At 37.9% G+C, this 18,279-nt stretch overlaps 1 long non-coding RNA gene across 1 annotated transcript in view; it reads left to right on the plus strand.

Moving 5' to 3' along the window:
* Positions 1–13,321, plus strand: part of LOC122471084 — a 33,458-nt gene extending 20,137 nt beyond the window's left edge. Inside the window, exon 2 of the long non-coding RNA XR_006294106.1 lies at positions 11,040–13,321. This is a non-coding gene — a long non-coding RNA (uncharacterized LOC122471084). The remainder of the gene's footprint in view (positions 1–11,039) is intronic.
* The last annotated feature ends 4,958 nt before the right edge of the window (positions 13,322–18,279 follow it).

The following is an 18,279-nucleotide window of genomic DNA, read 5'->3' on the forward strand; positions in this document are numbered from 1 at the left end:
ATCTTAGTCTATCTTAGTCTGGCAAACCCAACCTGATGTCCCTGCAAACAGAACTTGTCATTTGCTGCTTTGACTCTGTGCTCCACATTTCTACTATGCATGTATCATACTGCAACTTTTCTATGTCTGTTTCTGGACCATCCTGTGAGTTATTTGTGGGACTGAACCTTGTCTTTGATGATTAGCAAACTCTTTAGAAAGTCAGTAGTAGGCATGCATGCTAAACCCTTCAACACTATTCTGCTTCTCATTTATGCAGAGAACATAGAATAAAATAACTTTTACTGGGTTTATGAGAACCAGAAACTTAACTTGAGTATAGTTTTTTTTTTTTTTCTACAGTGTAAGCTAAGGGAAAGAAACTATGTGTATCTCCAGGCAAATGTATGTCCATTAAGAATCAGTGAATGTTTGTTAACTAAATAAAGAAGAAATAAAAAACCACAAATTTTTACCATGTATCTTCCTTCATGATATAATATCCATCAATTTTTCCACTAAAAAAACCCCAGTTTTTAGGGGGTCCCTGGTGGCTCAGTGGGTTGAGCATCTGCCTCTTGATTTCAGTTCAGTTCATGATCCCAGGGTCATTAGGATCGAGCCTTGCATCAGGCACTGTGAGGAACATGAAGCCTGTTTAAGATATTTTCTCTCTCTTTCTCTCTCTCTCCCTCTTCCTCTCTTCCCCTCTTCCCTGCTGTCTCTCAGAACTTAAATTTAATTTACTTTAAAAAAACACACAATTTTTAGCCTTTTGCTGACTCGTTATTTCCATTCAAGCTTGTGAGCATTTCCCCATGGATGGGGTTCACTTTCCTTTCAATGTATTTCTCATTTTATATTGACTAAAAAGGAAAGGGGTGTGTGTGTGTGTGTGTGTGTGTGCGCGCGCGTGTCTGTGTGTGTGTGTTGTGTGTACACGCGGTTTATCAGGGAGGAGAAACGCCCCTTCCCTGATCATGCTGAGTTCCGCACAGTCCCTGACAGCAGTTCCACTGACCTCTGTTTCCGGAAGCGGAAGTGCAAGTGCAAGTAGGGCTGTCGCGGCACCCCTGCCGGTCTTCTCCTCTGAAGACGCCGCCCCTCATCACACAGAGTCTCCTAGAGCTCTTGCTGCCCTTCCAGATGGCGAGCTGCTCTTTTCTCCTGATCTAGGGACTTCCTTTACTGAGTACCTCAGGACCGGAAGGCTAGGCCTGGGACACCGAATTTGTTCTTGAATTCATGAACTGTGCCCCATGAGAAACTTAAGTGCTCCTGTTCTTCAGTTGCCATTACAGATATGGGCAAAATAATCATCCTTTTTATCATCCCACAGTCCATAAAATGAACACCAATTCATGGTGTGGGCATAATTAAAGGAAATATTAAATTAATTGGACAGACACCGATGTAAGGTCTCAACAGTAACTGACTGTGGCTAAGTGCATTGCTTTAACTCTCAGATTGTATTTCAAATGACTATTGCTGAGAGAATTCCCAAATATATTCTTGGCCAATATGATTTCTTTTCTTTTCTTTTCTTTTCTTTCCTTTTCTTTTCTTTTCTTTTCTTTTCTTTTTTCTTTTCTTTTCTTTCTTTTTCTTTTTTTAATTAAAAATATTTTTTTTGGGGGCGCCTGGGTGGCGCAGTCGGTTGGGCGTCCGACTTCAGCCAGGTCACGATCTTGCGGTCCGTGAGTTCGAGCCCCGCGTCGGGCTCTGGGCTGATGGCTCAGAGCCTGGAGCCTGTTTCCGATTCTGTGTCTCCCTCTCTCTCTGCCCCTCCCCTGTTCATGCTCTGTCTCTCTCTGTCCCAAAAATAAATAAACGTTGAAAAAAAATTAAAAAAAAAAAAAAATTTTTTTTTGAGAGAGAGACAGAGCAAAAGTTGGGGGGGAGGCAGAGAGAGAGGGAGACACAGACTCTGAAGCAGGCTCCAGGCTACAGGCTGTCAGCACAGAGCCTAACACGAGGCTCGATATTATGCACGGTGAGATCATGACCTGAGCAGAAGTTGGACACTTAACTGACTGAGCCACCCAGGAGCCCCCATCTTTATTTCTTTCCTTTTTTTTTTTAAGTTCACCGCTCTACTGGGCCTTGACAATTACATTAAAAATGATATTTTGAGCCTCCCCACAATTTTTCCTATGGCCTCACTGAAAAATGTTTGCTTTTTTGCAAGGTTGCAGCGCTTAGAACCAGGACTAAGGATTATGGCCACTAAATTCCAAGTCTTCTTTTATATGTTTGCTTCAAAGCAGGCTTATATTTTCTTAGTATCTTTTATTAGTGTATCAGTCATCAATAAAATAGAAGAGGATAATTCTGACCAAATTAATAGCCATTTTTCCTGACATATCTGATAATGTCCTTTAGATATAAAGAGTTATATGCACTTAGAATAATCTCTTGAAACTCTTTCTTCAAAAAATATTTTTTTTTGGTGAAGTCTTATGTTATCTTTCCTTTTTTAAGAGTCTAGATCGTGTATAATAGAGAACATAAATTCCCTTTCCAGTGACTGCTACGTTCATGCTTCTCATTTTATTTTATTCATTCTATTTTATGGATTTTGCAAAGCTGAATTTCAGTTAACCTTATGCTCCCTGAGGCTAAACTTTTGATTTAAAATTATCTGAGGCTTTGAACTCTGGATTCCCTGGTGCATACAGACCCATCTTTAGGTGACTCAGAGCTGGAAGCCCAGCTTTCAGAGTTGGCATCGACCCTGGGTGCACTAGGTGGCTGAGAGTTGGACAGTGTTATCCCCTGAAGCTCAGCGACCGTGCTAAGAATTCCTTGTCTAGGGCCACATGATGCTATAGACACAGCTCCAGTAGTATGCAGTCCATTTCAACCTCTTTGGCATTTGGCCAAGCAATTTAGGGAAGACCTCATACCAGCACCATAGACTTCTTTTTCCCTTAACCTTCAATGTTGATCATTGAGCCAATTCTGGAATATCCATTTCACCTCCCCCATCAATGCCCTTTGTTCTTATACCAAGCTAAAAAGGTTTGAGGAAGTTCCAGACCTATTGGACCCAGTAGCTCTGTCTCCCTCCCTCAGTAAGTAATTTGTATTCCTATTTCACTGCAAAGACCCATGTCCTCTCTGGCAAGTCTGTTTTCCTAATTTGCCCTGAAATCTTTATCACTAGGTTTTACATTTATTTGGAGTGTTCTCCCTATAACTGAATAAGTGATTCTCTCTTATTAACCTCAAACTCAAACTCACGTGCAAATTCAAGTTTGTCTTCCATGTAAACACAATCTAAAGATACAGGAGCCCGTAATTTGAAGTTGAAACACTTGAGTTTGGGACCCGGTTCAACTTCTTGTAAATCTAGGTGACCAACTTGAAATGTGACCAGCATTACTAGTATTACATGTGTTATAATATTTTTCCCTCTTCCTTTTTGTTTTCTCGTCAGTGTCTAAATCATCTATTCACGGAAATCCCAGACATGGCTTTGTGAAACACTGCTTTGATCAACTCCTTGCCCAGAGTCAAACTCCTTGGTGTAATGCCTAAGAACTACCTCATATTTACCCAAAGATATGCTTTCACATCATCATTTTTCCTTCAAAATTCTCTGCTTCCCAGATCTGCTATCTCTTGAAACCAATAACGGACTACGATTACTTCCCAATTACACACCACTCTCCTTCTCTTTGCCTTGCTTACTCCAATTATTCAAGCCCAATCTGACTATGATGTCCCATATATCAACCTATTAATTTCATTTAATGTCTAGTTGAAAAAATCACACTAACTAGGATTGTGCTTTATTCCTTGTCTAGAGGCCTTGTCTAGAGTCCTGAATTGCATTATTATTATGTTAATTATTTTATAGCCCCTTGCTTAACAATTTATGCCAAAGAAAGACTTTATTTTCTTTGTCCTGATTTTCTGATACGTAATATGAGGAACCTTATATTTTTTTCTCTTTATAGGTCTTTATGGGATTTTATAGGTTAACTAAAGCATTCTGATGAGCTTCTTGAATAAAGATTAATAAAGATAAATACAGTAAAACCTTGGTTTGCAAGCATAATTCATTCCAGAAGCATCCTTGTAATCCAAAGCACTTGTATATCAAAGCAAATTTCCCCACAAGAAATGACGGAAACTCAATTCATTCCACCCAAAAATATTCATATAAAAATGATTACAATACTTTAATATAATATAAAATAATAAAGAAAATACAAAATAAAAGAAAAATAAACAAATTAACCTGCACTAACCTTTGAGAACCTTCATGGCTGGTGTGAGGGAGACAAGTGAGAGGAGGATTATTGTGTAGGATGACCTTCCCTATCACTAACAGAATCACTGCTATCCATTGGCTCAATGGAATCTTTCTCTGCTTGGGGGCCTTTGTATATGCTTGCACGGAGGTTGACTATAGTACAATACTAATAACCTCTTGTCCTTTACTGTATTTAATGTAACTAGCAATAAGACAGCAGAGGAAAGGGTCCATATCTGCAGGTTAGAATGAAGCAAAGCATTCCTAAGCTTATTCTTGTATGGAAAAGCAAAAGACTGTCCATAAGGGCTCTGAAATTGGCAAAAAGTACACTAATGCCAGTTGTGGGCACTTTCCAATGTTCTGAAAAATCACTGATTTCTGCCAAACACCATGGCCAGAGACCAGGCATCCAAGCAAGGGAGATGATCACCCACAATCCATCGGGGAGGGGGGAGAAACTATTGGCTCAGTTGTGATCATGTGACATTCAGTGTCACTAGTATTACAAAACATCGCTCATTTATCAAGTTAAAATTTATGAGAAATGTTTGCTCATCTTGTGGAACACTCACAGAACAAGTTACTCACAATCCCAGGTTTTACTGTATTTTTATATTTGCCTGTCAGTTTATTTCCCTGTTTATTAGTGTCATTTATATCAAACTATTTGTGAGAAATTTATTTTTTCTCAGCTTTTAAACATCAATTCATAAATGAAAGGTCAAACTGTGGCCAGTTGCCATTCTGGTGTAGATGGAGTAAAACAAACACATGTAAGTTTATGTGCATTTGTTAAATATACTAAAGAAGAAAGAAAGGAAGGAAGAAAGGAAGAAGGAAAGAAAAAGGGGAAAAATAAAGAAAATAAGAAAAGGAAGGGAAACAAAAAGAAATTCTCTAAGGCAAATGACTGAGAATTTGCTAGCAAGTTTTCACTGAGCTCATTTACTTAAACTCTGATTTAAAGATAGAATATTTTATAATAGAACCATATATGATCCAGAAACCTAATTGCATCTTTACTCCTGGAAGCAAGTGGGTACAAAAATCCCCCTTCATCCATGGTCTTGCTTTTGCAGTTTCAGTTACCAGAGGTCAGTCCCAGCCCAGAGACAGATGACCCTCCTGATGTATCATCAGAAGTTCAATAGTTGCCTAATGCTACATCACAACGCTTACATCATTCACCTTAAGATATCTTAAGGGAGAGAGACACTACATTCACATGACTTTTGTTATAGTATATGTTGTTATAATTGCTCTATTTTATTGTAGTTATTATTCTTAATCTCTTACTGTGCCTAATTTGGAAGTTAAACTTTATCATAGATATATATGTACAGCACTTGTACCCCAATGTTTATAGCAGCACTTTCAACAATAGCCAAACTATGGAAAGAGCCTAAATGCCCATCAACTGATGAATGGATAAAGAAATTGTGGTTTATATGCACAATGGAATACTAAGTGGCAATGAGAAAGAATGAAATATGGCCCTTTGTAGCAACGTGGATAGAACTGGAGAGTGTTATGCTAAGTGAAATAAGTCATACAGAGAAAGACAGATACCATATGTTTTCACTCTTAGGTGGATCCTGAGAAACTTAACAGAAGACCAGGAGGGAGGGGAAGGGGGAAAGAAAAAAGTTAGAGACGGAGGGAGCCGAACCATAAATGACTCTTAAAAACGGAGAACAAACTGAGGGTTGATAGGGGGTGGCAGGGAGGGGAGGGTGGGAGGTGGGTATTGAGGAGGGCACCTGTTGGGACGAGCACTGGGTGTTGTATGGAAACCAATTTGACAATAAATTTCATATTAAAAAAAAACAAAAATAAAGAAAAATTTAAAAAATATACGTACAGGAAAAAAGCATGGTATATATATGGTTCGGAACTATCGGCAGTTTCAGGTATCCCCTGGGGGTCTTGGAATGTATTCCCCCCATGAATAAGGGGGGCCATTTATACTGTGGTTCTGTCTGTTTTAACTCGGTCTTGAAAGAAAGAGTAATCTGAAGGCAAATAACAATATCCAGTTTATAAAATGCTTATATTTTTCCCCAAGATGAAGACCTTTTCTGTGTCTGCCAACAAGTTTTCTTTATCTGGTGACCAGTGAAGGTACCTGACAGTTTTCATAAACTGAAAAGTTATTGGGGGATATTAATTTCAAACTGAAAACCTCTAAATATGATTCAGTTTGAGCAAAAACAGCTTCACTTTTCTGAGTCCCTACACTCTAGCCCTTGCGTTGATCTTGCTAATGGGTGGCAGTGTGTGATCTCTTAATCTCTTTGGGTCTCTAGTCCTTCTGGAGGTAAATCATTCCTTTTATAAATTCTATATAATAGGCATTCTTAGCCTGGCTGGATAATCAATACTTATAAAGAGCTGATAAAAGGCATGACCTGCCTCGTCAATATATATATACTACTTCTTCTTTTTTTTTTAAGATGCTCATATCTTCTGCTGGATAAGCAGCCATCGTGCAAGAATTCGTGGCAATCAAGCCCCATCACCAACCTGGAACTCAGAATGTGCAAAGGCCCATTGTAGTCTCTCAGCCTGCATAGATAGTACGCTGGCACTTACCCTAAGCTCTGCCACTTGAATCATCTCACCTAGCCCTGGGAGTTTGTAGGTAAAGCTAGTGTCACAAAGAGACAGGATCACTTTGCATTTATTCTGAACATTCAATGTTCCAGACCAGTGGTGAAGTATCGTGTCTGTTGGCAGTGGGGTCCTAATCAATGCCTCCTGTGGTGTGATTTTCACTATTGCTTTGGATGTTTAGCTTCCTTTGTTTTTGTAAATGATTTACAGACTCTACAATATCTTTCTAATAAATTCAGTGAAGTATCCAATATCCTTCAAGTAAATTCCTTTTTTAAAAAAAAAGCAAAGTTAATTTATTTATTTTCAGACAGAGACAGTGTGAGTGGGGGTGGGAGAGACAGAGAATCCCAAGCAGGCTCTGTGCTGCCAGCGCAGAGCCCAACACGTGGCTCAAACTCACAAAACCAGAAGATCATGACCTGAGCTGAAACCAAAAGTCTGATGCCTAACAACCTGAGCAACCCAGGCATTCCCACACCCCCAGTAAATTCCTTTTCTAGGTAAATTCACCAGAACTGATCTCTGTCGTTTGCAAACAAGAGCCCCAATACACATAAAGGTAAGAAAAAATCCAGCCTATAATTTCAGTGTTTTAACGGGCCCCCATAAGCCCATCCACGGATTCTGCCTCCCCCTCTCAGTCTAATGGTGTTGGTGATTTTGAGGGGCTGTGGAAATGGGGGAGTAGCAGGAAGGGCTGGTTAAGGATGTCTGCTCTAAAGTGCATCCAGTTTATTTTTTTTTTTTTAAATTAGGGGTCTGAAAGTTTCTCAGTGCATTAATATAAGAAGAAAAGTCACGAGCTTATGAATATCAATTCTAGAAAGCCAAATTTGTTTAGGAAGTATATACTTTTCTTCCCAATTATGTACATTAAATCTTAGTTCTTGTTCATTTTGAGCTGAGGAACAGGGCAAATCTCTGCTCACTGAACAAAGTTAATCAAGAAAGGTCCTTCATTAATTCTTCTGTAGGATGTACTGAAGAGGTTTCAGTAGTGAGAGACAGCGCAAGCACTTACATATGGGTTATCAGTAGACTCACAGACACGTGAGTCAACACTTCTCCCACACAAGTCTTTTCATAAAGAATTTCAGGAAGTTTTACCATGTGAGTTAGTCTCCCTGATATATTCTACAAAGACAAGTTATAAAAACCAACTTCAGAATGTTTACAGAGCAAGAGATGGCCTGCTGTTGAATGTCTAAGTTAACATATAGTCAGCCTACTGCATATCTCAGTGACCAGCTAGACACAAACACTGTATAGACTTTGTTAAAATGTAAGTAATTGGCATTTGGGCTAACAAGATGAGTAAGTGGGGTGTGTGTGTGTGTGTCTCTGTGTGTGTGTGTGTGTGTGTGAAAACTCTTTTCCAAAGTCATCAAACTCTCCTAGCGGAACTTACAGCAGCACTTGTGAGGCAACTATTATCATTAAAATTGTGAACAGGGGCACCTGGGTGGCTCAGTTGGTTGAGCGTCCAACTTCGGCTCTGGTTATGCTCTCGCTGTCTGTGAGTTCGAGCCCTGCGTCGGGCTCTGTGCTGACAGCTCAGAGCCTGAGCCTGTTTCAGATTCTGTGTCTCCTTCTCTCTCTGCCCCTCCCCCACTCATGTTCTGTCTCTCTCTCTCTCTCTGTCTCTCTCTCTGTCAAAAATAAATAAACATTAAAAAAATTAAAAAAAAATTGTGAACATAAAAGAAACCAGAAAGTATGGGATACAGAGAGTAGGTGAGCTGGGCAGGTGACATGACTTCAGAAGACGGAAGCAGAGGGAAAACAATTTTCTTGATGCTCTTTTGTGCTTTCTCTTGTGATTATGTAATCTCCTTCTAGATGGGCCCCCCAAAAGTTCAAAAGTAGTCTTTCCTTTCCGGCTTTCAGAAGCCAATTTCCTTGGAAACACAGAGACAAAATGTCTGCTGGCTACCTTGTTTGTTTATTAAAATGTATGGTTTTCCCTCCACTTATACCTCAGCTACTGGTAGGGAAGGCCAGCAGCACCTTCTGCCTGCATGTACTTCTTGCCCACAGCCGGCTAAGCACCATCAGCAGCGGCAGCCAGCGGATGCCGCTGGTGGGAGCCTTAGAATTATTCATTGTACACAGAATTTATCTTAATGCTTACGGAAGTCTCCAGAGTGAGATCTGTTCCCCAGGCAGGCATTACGTACAGGAAAGCAGACCTTTCCCACTCAGGCTGGGGCTGAGTGATCATCTCCACGACAGAGTGATTCTCCATGAGAATGGAGTCTTTGGCTTCTCTGCTGTCAGGGGAGTTGTTTATGGCCATTTACACTTTTGGTATAATGAGGACACCTGTTTGCTAATAACTGAACTGAGGGTATCACAACACAGGGTATTAAAAACTGACACGGGACTACATGGCAGATCACAAACAGAGACAGATCTTTGCTCTTGGTAGCTTAACAGACCATAGCTTTCCTAAGTAGCTAAATTGTCTTACAGATTTTCTAGTATTTATTGCGTTTCACTTTAATAAGCAGTTATTATAGTTGAATAACTAATTATTTTATAGCAGGTGTAACAAATACCATGGAGGTGTCATCAATTAAAGTGTTTTATCGCTGCTTTTTCTGTGTAGCAAGGTAATAATCAAAGGCAGGGCCTAAAGGAAATAAAATGAGTTCCATTAGTGAAGCAAATTAAGATTTCATTTTCAGTGAGACTCGTATGCTTCAATGCTACATGCTTCAATTCAATACTAGCACAGACAAGAAACAATAATTTTACTGAAGTGATTTGTGCTGAATGTGTGAATAAGCAAAAAAAAAAAAAAAAAGATCTGCTAAGTCCATTCAGGGGCCATCCCTCCTGGAGGCGAGTGGCATTTGGGTTCCTTTTCTCTTTTCGCTGGAAGATTGTTTAGAGAAGACAAAGTATTTCTCAAGTCCTAATTTGTGACTATGGTACGGAGGATGAGACTGAGAAATTAAGACAGGTTAGAAAAAGGATACCTCGCATACTTCCATGGGTCTATATGGAGGTGATATTTAAAATTAAAGACTAAAATCAGAATGCTAAGGTATTGATTTTTAACATGTCTGCAGCAAGGTATGTCGATTAATATCCTTTTTGAGGAGTCAGGGGTCAGACAAACTGTAATAGGAATTTACTAGTTCTCTCAGGATATTGATAAACATAACTGTTGATGCAAAACACCAAAAGTAAAAGTAACCAAGCAATCAAAGGACTTAACTCCCAAATCACCAACCCCCTTTTTGATGACACATATTTATGTAATCACGTGTATTGAAGTATTTATGCATCTGTGTGTATAAATATATAAATACAGTATATATACACACACATATATACTGTATATATACATATATATAAACATACATATATATATTTGTTTTTTAGAAGCAATTAGTGGAATCATGGAATATTTGAAATACAGAACTTACAGGAAGTTTTGAGTATCACATTATCACAGTATTTCTCTACTTTTTGCAATAAAAAGGTGAGGACAGAGAGTTGAATTGATGTGTCCAGTTCCCACAGTTAATGGCCAGGGATAGCACTTCCTTAGTGTATAACGATATTTGTACACAATTAATAATCTTTCTATGTCTCTACTTTAAAATTTCAGCTTAACTCACTCTAAAAAAATAATTTTAGTTTGGCCTCAAACTTAATCTCCACATTTACCACTATAAAGAGTATCTGCAGCCTCATGTAAAGTAAAAAGTTAATTTAAGCTTTTGAAATTCATTTAGTGCTTAGTATCAATATTCTGACCTCTGTTATCTTGAGAGTCAAATGTGATCATATTCACATAGACTTCCGACTCTAATGAGCTACAAATGCCCACCTGGCCAGGCAGAACCTCAGGACCAGTCTTTTCTCAAGTGATCTCAAGAATCCCCAAAGTGGGGCACTTGGGTGGCTCGGTTGGTGAAGCGTCTGACTCTAGCTCAGGTCATCATCTTGCAGTTTGTGAGTTCGAGCCCCGTGTCAGGCTCTGCGCTGACAGCTTGCTCACAGCCTGGAGCCTGCTTCGGATTCTGTCTCCCTTTCTCGTGCCCCTCCCCCCGCTCACACTCTGTCTCTGTCTCTCCCAAAAATAAATAAACATTAAAAAAAAAAAAAGAATCCCCAAAGTGGCAATGACTTACTCAGGAACACAGCTCTTGGTGTTCTTCATTTCCAGATTCTTCCTGGAGGTTTGCTGTCCCTAAGTCCCAAGCCTCTGCTTAAGATGCTACTTGTCCTGTTTCTCTGCAAGCAAGCAGGGAGGCTGTGTGTGACCGGTCCCTGTGAGGTTACTTGGGCCTCAGTACAACGCTTCCTGTGCTCAGAGTCTCACAACATCTTCAGGACACTTTTACTGCGTTCTTCAGATGGACTGTTCAGATTCCAATGCCCCCCATTTTCTCCTTTCTCCCTTCACTCCCTTCTAGCCCCGAAAACCTTCTCCATCTTCCAGAAAACATTATAAGGTAAATGAATCCTGGCAGAAGAGGAGAATGCTGTTTACCTGCCCACACTGAAGAAACATTCAGGTTCCAGCCTCACCCTGCCAAGACAACTTTTGGGGAAAATCTGGAGACGCATTTTACTTTCTGAGAAACGGCACAAAAGATTGGTCATCATTACTCTACTTATTCACTTCTATTTGTAGGGATGATGAAATTTTTTGTGGTTTGGCCAAAATATCCAGGCTCCATTAAGATATACTTTCTTGAGTTACTTGAATAAAAACCATTTCTGAAGCAACCTCGAAAAGGAAAACTTTACTTTACTCTATGCTTCTAGGGCCTTACTTTCTAGAAGTTCCAAATGGACCTCAAGACTTTTTCTGGGCCACTGACATGGAAAATGATAGTTGACAGTCAGTGGCCATTAAAAACCATTCTTGCTGTGCTGCCGTGGCATTGGGCAGCCATTACTGTCATGTTGTGAGTAAAAAGGGTAGAATCATGGTATTTTAAAAATGGAAGGGAACTTAGAAATAATTTTGTTCAACTCCCTTGTCTTATAGATAAAAGTAGTCATGTAACAATTTGTCATTTTATACCCAATTTGGAAGCTTGCAATATTCTTCTACAAAATGAAAACATACAATCAAATACGGCACAGTTCCTTGCAGACATACTTGACTCAAGCATCACATTTTTACTCCATTTAACGATTGCAGTGGTGTATACAGTGGTAACTCCCATCCTTGATTTATAACAACTTTGGGTACATGTTAGACTCCATCCATGAAATTACTGAAACACCGCAAAAATAATTCACATTTTAGTAAAGAATTCCACAAAATTCTTTCATAGTAAGGGAAAATTTCACAATAAAATAAGATGAGATAGATAAAGCAGCTCCTAAAATAATAGGATTCTTGGAGCACTGATAAAATTAGTTGAAGGCCAAATGAATATCTCAATGTGTGAGGAGGAGAGCAAAGATAAGGAAATTTACTTTATGTTTTCATGGCTAAATGCAATAATATTTCAGTTTCTGAAAATTCTATCACTATGTTAAAATTCATTTCCAACTCAACTGATTGCCTAGTTTCCCTTGTATCATGTTATACCAGCCTTGGATCTTCATGGCTCCCCAGTGAATTTCCAATTTCTTGCCCTTCATAAGAGCCATCCGTTGTATTCGAGTTCGCACTGGATCGGACATAAACATTTACGTGTGAGTTCCTCTTGAGGAGGGATTGTGCCTACTAAGTCCTTGGAACTTGGTACCAACCAATACATAGTTGCTAAGTTTATTTTTCTCAAGGTATCTTCTCTAACAAAGGTTACGTTACGGGGCCAATTTAGCTGAGGCCAGCACACTAATATTATATAATTAATTAAAATGTTTGAAGTGGTGATCAAAGCATTCATTGGTGGTCACTGACAGCCCTAGACCATAAGAGCTCTTTTCTCAGGGGTTGAAAAATCTCTACTTAAACAAATAAAATGGTCATAGGAACTGAAAATATTTAGACAATATTTTCCCCATGAGTCAAATTCTAATGATGGAGATCCCCTAGAATGACTGCGTTGACACAGTTTATATAAGGGCCATCAAGGTACCATTGACTGGAAGCAATTTGGTTATAATTCACTTGAGAATGTTGTGATGCCTGCATTGTCTTCTGAAGTTGACTTATAAAATCAACCAGCATCCTCATAGACATATTTAATAATGCATTCAAGCAGGCATTTTGCCAAATCCCTTGGAGACAGTATTAAATAGGAAGATGTTTTAAACATTCATTTTGATGAAGGGCACGTAGGTAATGACCTTCTTCAATCCACAGAGCTGATACACAATAAAAGCACTGGCTAACAGAGAATTTATTATAGTAAGATGGAATTCATTTTTGGTACACTGGATATTTAATCTATCTGTGTGTTCTTTATTTCAATTTTAGAGGAGTTTTTTTTTTTCTAATTGTGAGATTAATACATGCTCACTGTAGAAAATTAGGAAAATGCAGAAAAAAAGGGAAAGATAATAAAAATTAACTCAGTTCTAAAAAATAATTACTTACTGTTGCATAAATCCTTTTAAATAAAAAATATACATATATATGTATACAATTTTTCTAACATTTATTCATTTTTGAGAGACAGAGAGAGACAGAGCATAAGCAGGGGAGAGGCAGAGAGAGAAGGAGACACAGAATCTGAAGCAGGCTCCAGGCTCTGAGCTGTCAGCACAGAGCCCCATGTGGGGCTCAAACCCACGAACCAAGAGATCATGACCTGAGCCCAAGTCAGACACTCAACCGACTGAGCCATCAGGGCACCTGCATGGCTCAGTCAGTTGAGTGTCTGAGTCAATATATATATATATATTTGTTATATTTTCATACTGGCTTTTATATTTAGTTCTTTAATTTTATTAAAGATTTTTATATTTATTATTATCAAATTAAAATTGAACAGTACATACTATTGTATAATTTAATACTTTTAAATATAATGCATTTAATGGAAGTATTAATTATGTTAAGCAACATAATTAATTTCTCTGACTTTCTATATTTCATCATTTATATAGTTTCCTTGTTATTATGAGTAATTCTTTGATGAGGGGTTTGTTATTATGAGTAATTCTTTGATGGACATTTGTGTATTTAAATATTAGCTCCTTTTTAATTACATAAAATTTAAGCATACCAGAGTATGATTAAACCTTGTGTCAAACTGCTAGAAATAAACATTAGTATAAAGGGGTGGGAGAACCGTTAAAACACTCTTGACAGAGTCAGATTGTTCTCCATAAAATTTGATCCAGTTTTTTGGATGACATTATCAGTTTAGGAGAACCTGTTTCCTGCTCCTTAATAAATTTTATGGTAATATATGGTATATATGGTAATTACTCAAAATTTAATAAATTTTATGGTAATATATCATTTAAAATCCAGGTATTTGTATGAGAGAAAGATATTGTTACTGACGTTATACTGCATAAATATTATTTTAATAAGGTTTACTTTCCAAAAGAAGTATCTGTATTTATAGTTTATGGGGAATTGTGGTAGTTCCTTCTTCCCTTTCTAGTTCTCACCCTTTGACTTTTTTTTTTTTTTTTTTTTTTTTAATTTCCTCTGCTCTTCATGCTAACTGCTTTCAGGGTCCTGAATAAGCCATGATTTTTGTTATCTCTGCGATTCTGAATATTTCTCCATTCCTCTGGCCCATTTTCTCCTGGCCTCCTCCTTGGCCACATTTCATCCTACTCATTGTCTGAGGCATCTTCTCTGTCCTCCTTGGGGTGGGCTAGGTACCCCTTTTCTGGTTCTTAAACACTGGGTGACACCTCTAATATAGCATCCTCCCCCTCTCTCAGAAATCAAATGCCTGTCCAATTGATTATGTTCTTTGTGAGATGGTGAAATACCCAAGGACACAGAATTTTATCTGAATGGGATAGAAAAGTACTCAGTACAAACTGGGCTTTCGGTGAATGTTTGCTGACTCCCTTGTGCATTATGTAATTTTTTTTAAGTCACCATGTAGATTAGGGTTTTCAGTCTAGCACTCAAGAATATCTGCAATTTATTTCCAGAAAAGTTCTTGAAATTTGTGTAGCCTATCACTAGATTTCCAATAAACTTAAATAAATTTAATAAATTAAATGTTTTTTGTACAATGACGCTTAAGAGCAAGAGCCTTTAGTAAGGCATAAAAATAAACATTACCTAGTCTAACTAGTAAAACATGGTTAGAGAAAAATTTAAATATGTGTATCAATCCCTCTAAAGATGATTATTGAAGAACATTTTAAAAACATTTTTGTAATTGGATTATCTAAATGACTATCAACAGGACTTTAGTTGTACTGGCATGAAAAGAGGGCCACGTGAAGTTGTCAGGGAAAAACGCAAGCTGTAGAACAACATATACAATAAGATTTGATTATGTATGTTGAAAATTGTTAGAAAGCATATGATAAAAGCACTAGTAGTGTTCACCTCTGGGGAAGTTGATAAATGGAACATGTGCATTTTTTACAACCGGTATTAGTTTTATTATGAATAAGCAAACAATTGTAGCTTATACTTAGAACACAACAATCTGCAGTATATTCAGGTTGAATAAATAAAATATTATTGAATAAATAAAAATTATTTACAGATGTAATTTGCTCACTTGAAGAGAATGGTGAATAAATGTAAATGTTCCAGGGGGTAGGGGATGCTACAGCTAAACTATTAACAACATGTAAAACATAATATGGGGGTGACAAAGTAAAGAAGCTAAGATTACTTATTTGAAAGTAGGACATATGGGAGTGATTTCACAATAACCATTTTGTGAGTGGTTACTACACATAATGCCCCCACTGGGATGGCAATGAACAGAAATCCCAGACTCATGGAAACTTGGAAAAGGTGTGTGTAATTAGGAATCGGGATCTGTCCCTGATCTGGAAGGCAGACCTCTGGACACAGCCCAGGGACAACAGTTGGTCTACATGTGAGCAGATATTCTGAACATGGAACACGTGGGGCAGCACAGGTGTGGGCCAATCAGAAGGGACACAGGCTGTCACACTGGGGGAGAGTCCTGGAAGCCCATTTATGGCAGCATTAACCTTTTAGTTGCTGGACAGAGATCAGCTAGGGGATCACAAGGCATAGGCCTGGGTGGTACTCAGTGAGCCGTGGGGCTATGTCCTTATAACAATCCTATTTTTCAGGGTTTGTAATGCTTACTCTTACTATTTTTTCATATTCTAGAAATTGTTATTAGATGGTCTGCTCATGAAATATGTGTTAAATTAAGACACTACATATGTATTAAATGAAAACACTTGTAGATTCCAATGGCTTAAATTGTGGTTTTCTCCTCGGGTTTCTCTGCCTCTTTAACTCCCAGTCATGTAAATATCTTTGTAACTACTCTTAGGACCACTTTTACCCTGAATAAAATGGCCTACTTGGATGCCATTCACCTTAGCTACTTTGGCACGGTTTCTAGAAGTTGGTATTTCTTTATGATAATGACTTTACAAACATGGGGAGTTTAGAGATGTCCTCGGGGCTACTAATGAGTTTTGCTATTGTAACTTTTTACTTTAAGAACAGCTAAAATGTTTCAAACGATGTTAGTTAACAATGTATTTATTTGTAAATATAGTTCTTGGTGGGCCCTTCACAATAACGTCTTAATTTTTCTATAGCATTTCACAAGACACTTGGTATGTAATATTTCATTTACTTACTGTAACAATCTTTTGAAATAGATAATATTATTCATATTTTATAAATAAGGAAACTGAGACTCAGAGAAATCAAACTATTTGCCTAAATGTACATGACTTGTAAGTTGCATAATTACAGCTGAAAATCTGTGACTTTTTTCTACAAATCTAATGTTCTTTCTACAGCATTCTACTATGAGTTTGCTCTTTTTTTTTTTTTCATTTTTAGCATTGACTACAAGTAACAGTTATACTTAGTTTGGCTTTCAAAGAAGATGTTTTAGAGGATTTATCAATTTTTAATGGACTAAAACCCTTTTCCTTTCAGGATGTAATAAAAATTCTCAATTACATAAATGTTGATTAGTTGGTTTTATAATATTGAATAATAGCCTCCATTGAGAAAAATGTATCAATGTACTCTCATTCCCTTCTTTCACATCCCATTTTCATTAACAAACCTAAAATATGCGATGTGGTATGAATTCCTCTATGTATTTGATAGTCCATTGGGGTTTGTGCTATCTATCCCACAACTGTCACCACCCTCTAACCTACAGAAGCTGATGCCTGATCAATTCTAGATTTTTGCATAACAGAAGTCAATGGCCACAAGTCCATTTGGATTTTTAATAATTCAGAACAAATTTAGTACAATTAGAGTGGGACAGTTCCATCCTACCTGGCAAAATAAGAAAAAGGTAGACAAACAATTAATTTGGTTAACTCAGGAGTATTTTAAATAAAGACTGAAATTAAAGTCTACTGATTCCATTCATCAGTGTAAGCACTGTATGTCCAAGGGAAAAATCATGTGCAGATGACAAGGATTTGTCTATTTTCTTTCCATTAACAGTAAAATATAGGCACTTTTGCAGCCAAAGAATCATATGCTATATATCTATGGAATAGGAAATGTCTATTAGAATATAAAATATCTTGTACTGTTGTGATGGCTAATTTTATGTGTCAACTTGATTGGGCCAAGGGAAGCCCAAATAGCTGGTTAACTAATTTGGTTCTGTGAGGGTATTTCCAAAGGAGGTCTGCATTTGAACAGGGAGACTGAGTAGAGCAGATATCCACGCCCGCCCGCCCCCCCCCCCCCCCACCACCCGTGAGTGGGTGTCATCCAGCTCACTGAAGGTTGGAACAGGGCAAAAAGGTAGAGGAAATTTGGATTTGCTCTCTGCCTGCCTGATTAAACTGAGAATTAGATCTTCTGCCTTCAGCTGTCCTGGTTCTCAGGCTTCCACACTCGGACTGGAGTCTACATGACCCACACTCACCCCTCCAGTTTCCAGGCTTCCAAACCACACTACTGGCTCTCCTGAGTCTTTAGCTCGCAGATGGTAGATTGTTGAGACTTCTAAGCCTCCATAATCGGGTGAACCAATACCCTACATTAAATCTCTTTCTACATATATATCATATCATTATACTTATAAATTATATATCTGAAAAGAGAATTAATGTAAGAGATGTAATTATATGTGTTATATATAATTATATGTCTAGAAAGAGATTTAATATAAGATTTAAAGGTATTTAATATGGCATTAATTAATGCATAATATATATTATATATATCTATATCTTATTGGTTATGTTTCTTGAAGAATGCTGCCTAACACAACCATAAACATCCTGATTTGCTGGCTGTGCTGGACTGAATAATAATGCCTCCAAAAATGTCTATGTTTTAATCCCAGAAACTCGAGAATGACCTCATAGAG

The sequence above is a fragment of the Prionailurus bengalensis genome, chromosome B1 (assembly GCF_016509475.1).
Source record: "Prionailurus bengalensis isolate Pbe53 chromosome B1, Fcat_Pben_1.1_paternal_pri, whole genome shotgun sequence".
In the NCBI taxonomy this organism is placed as follows: Eukaryota; Metazoa; Chordata; class Mammalia; order Carnivora; family Felidae; genus Prionailurus; species Prionailurus bengalensis.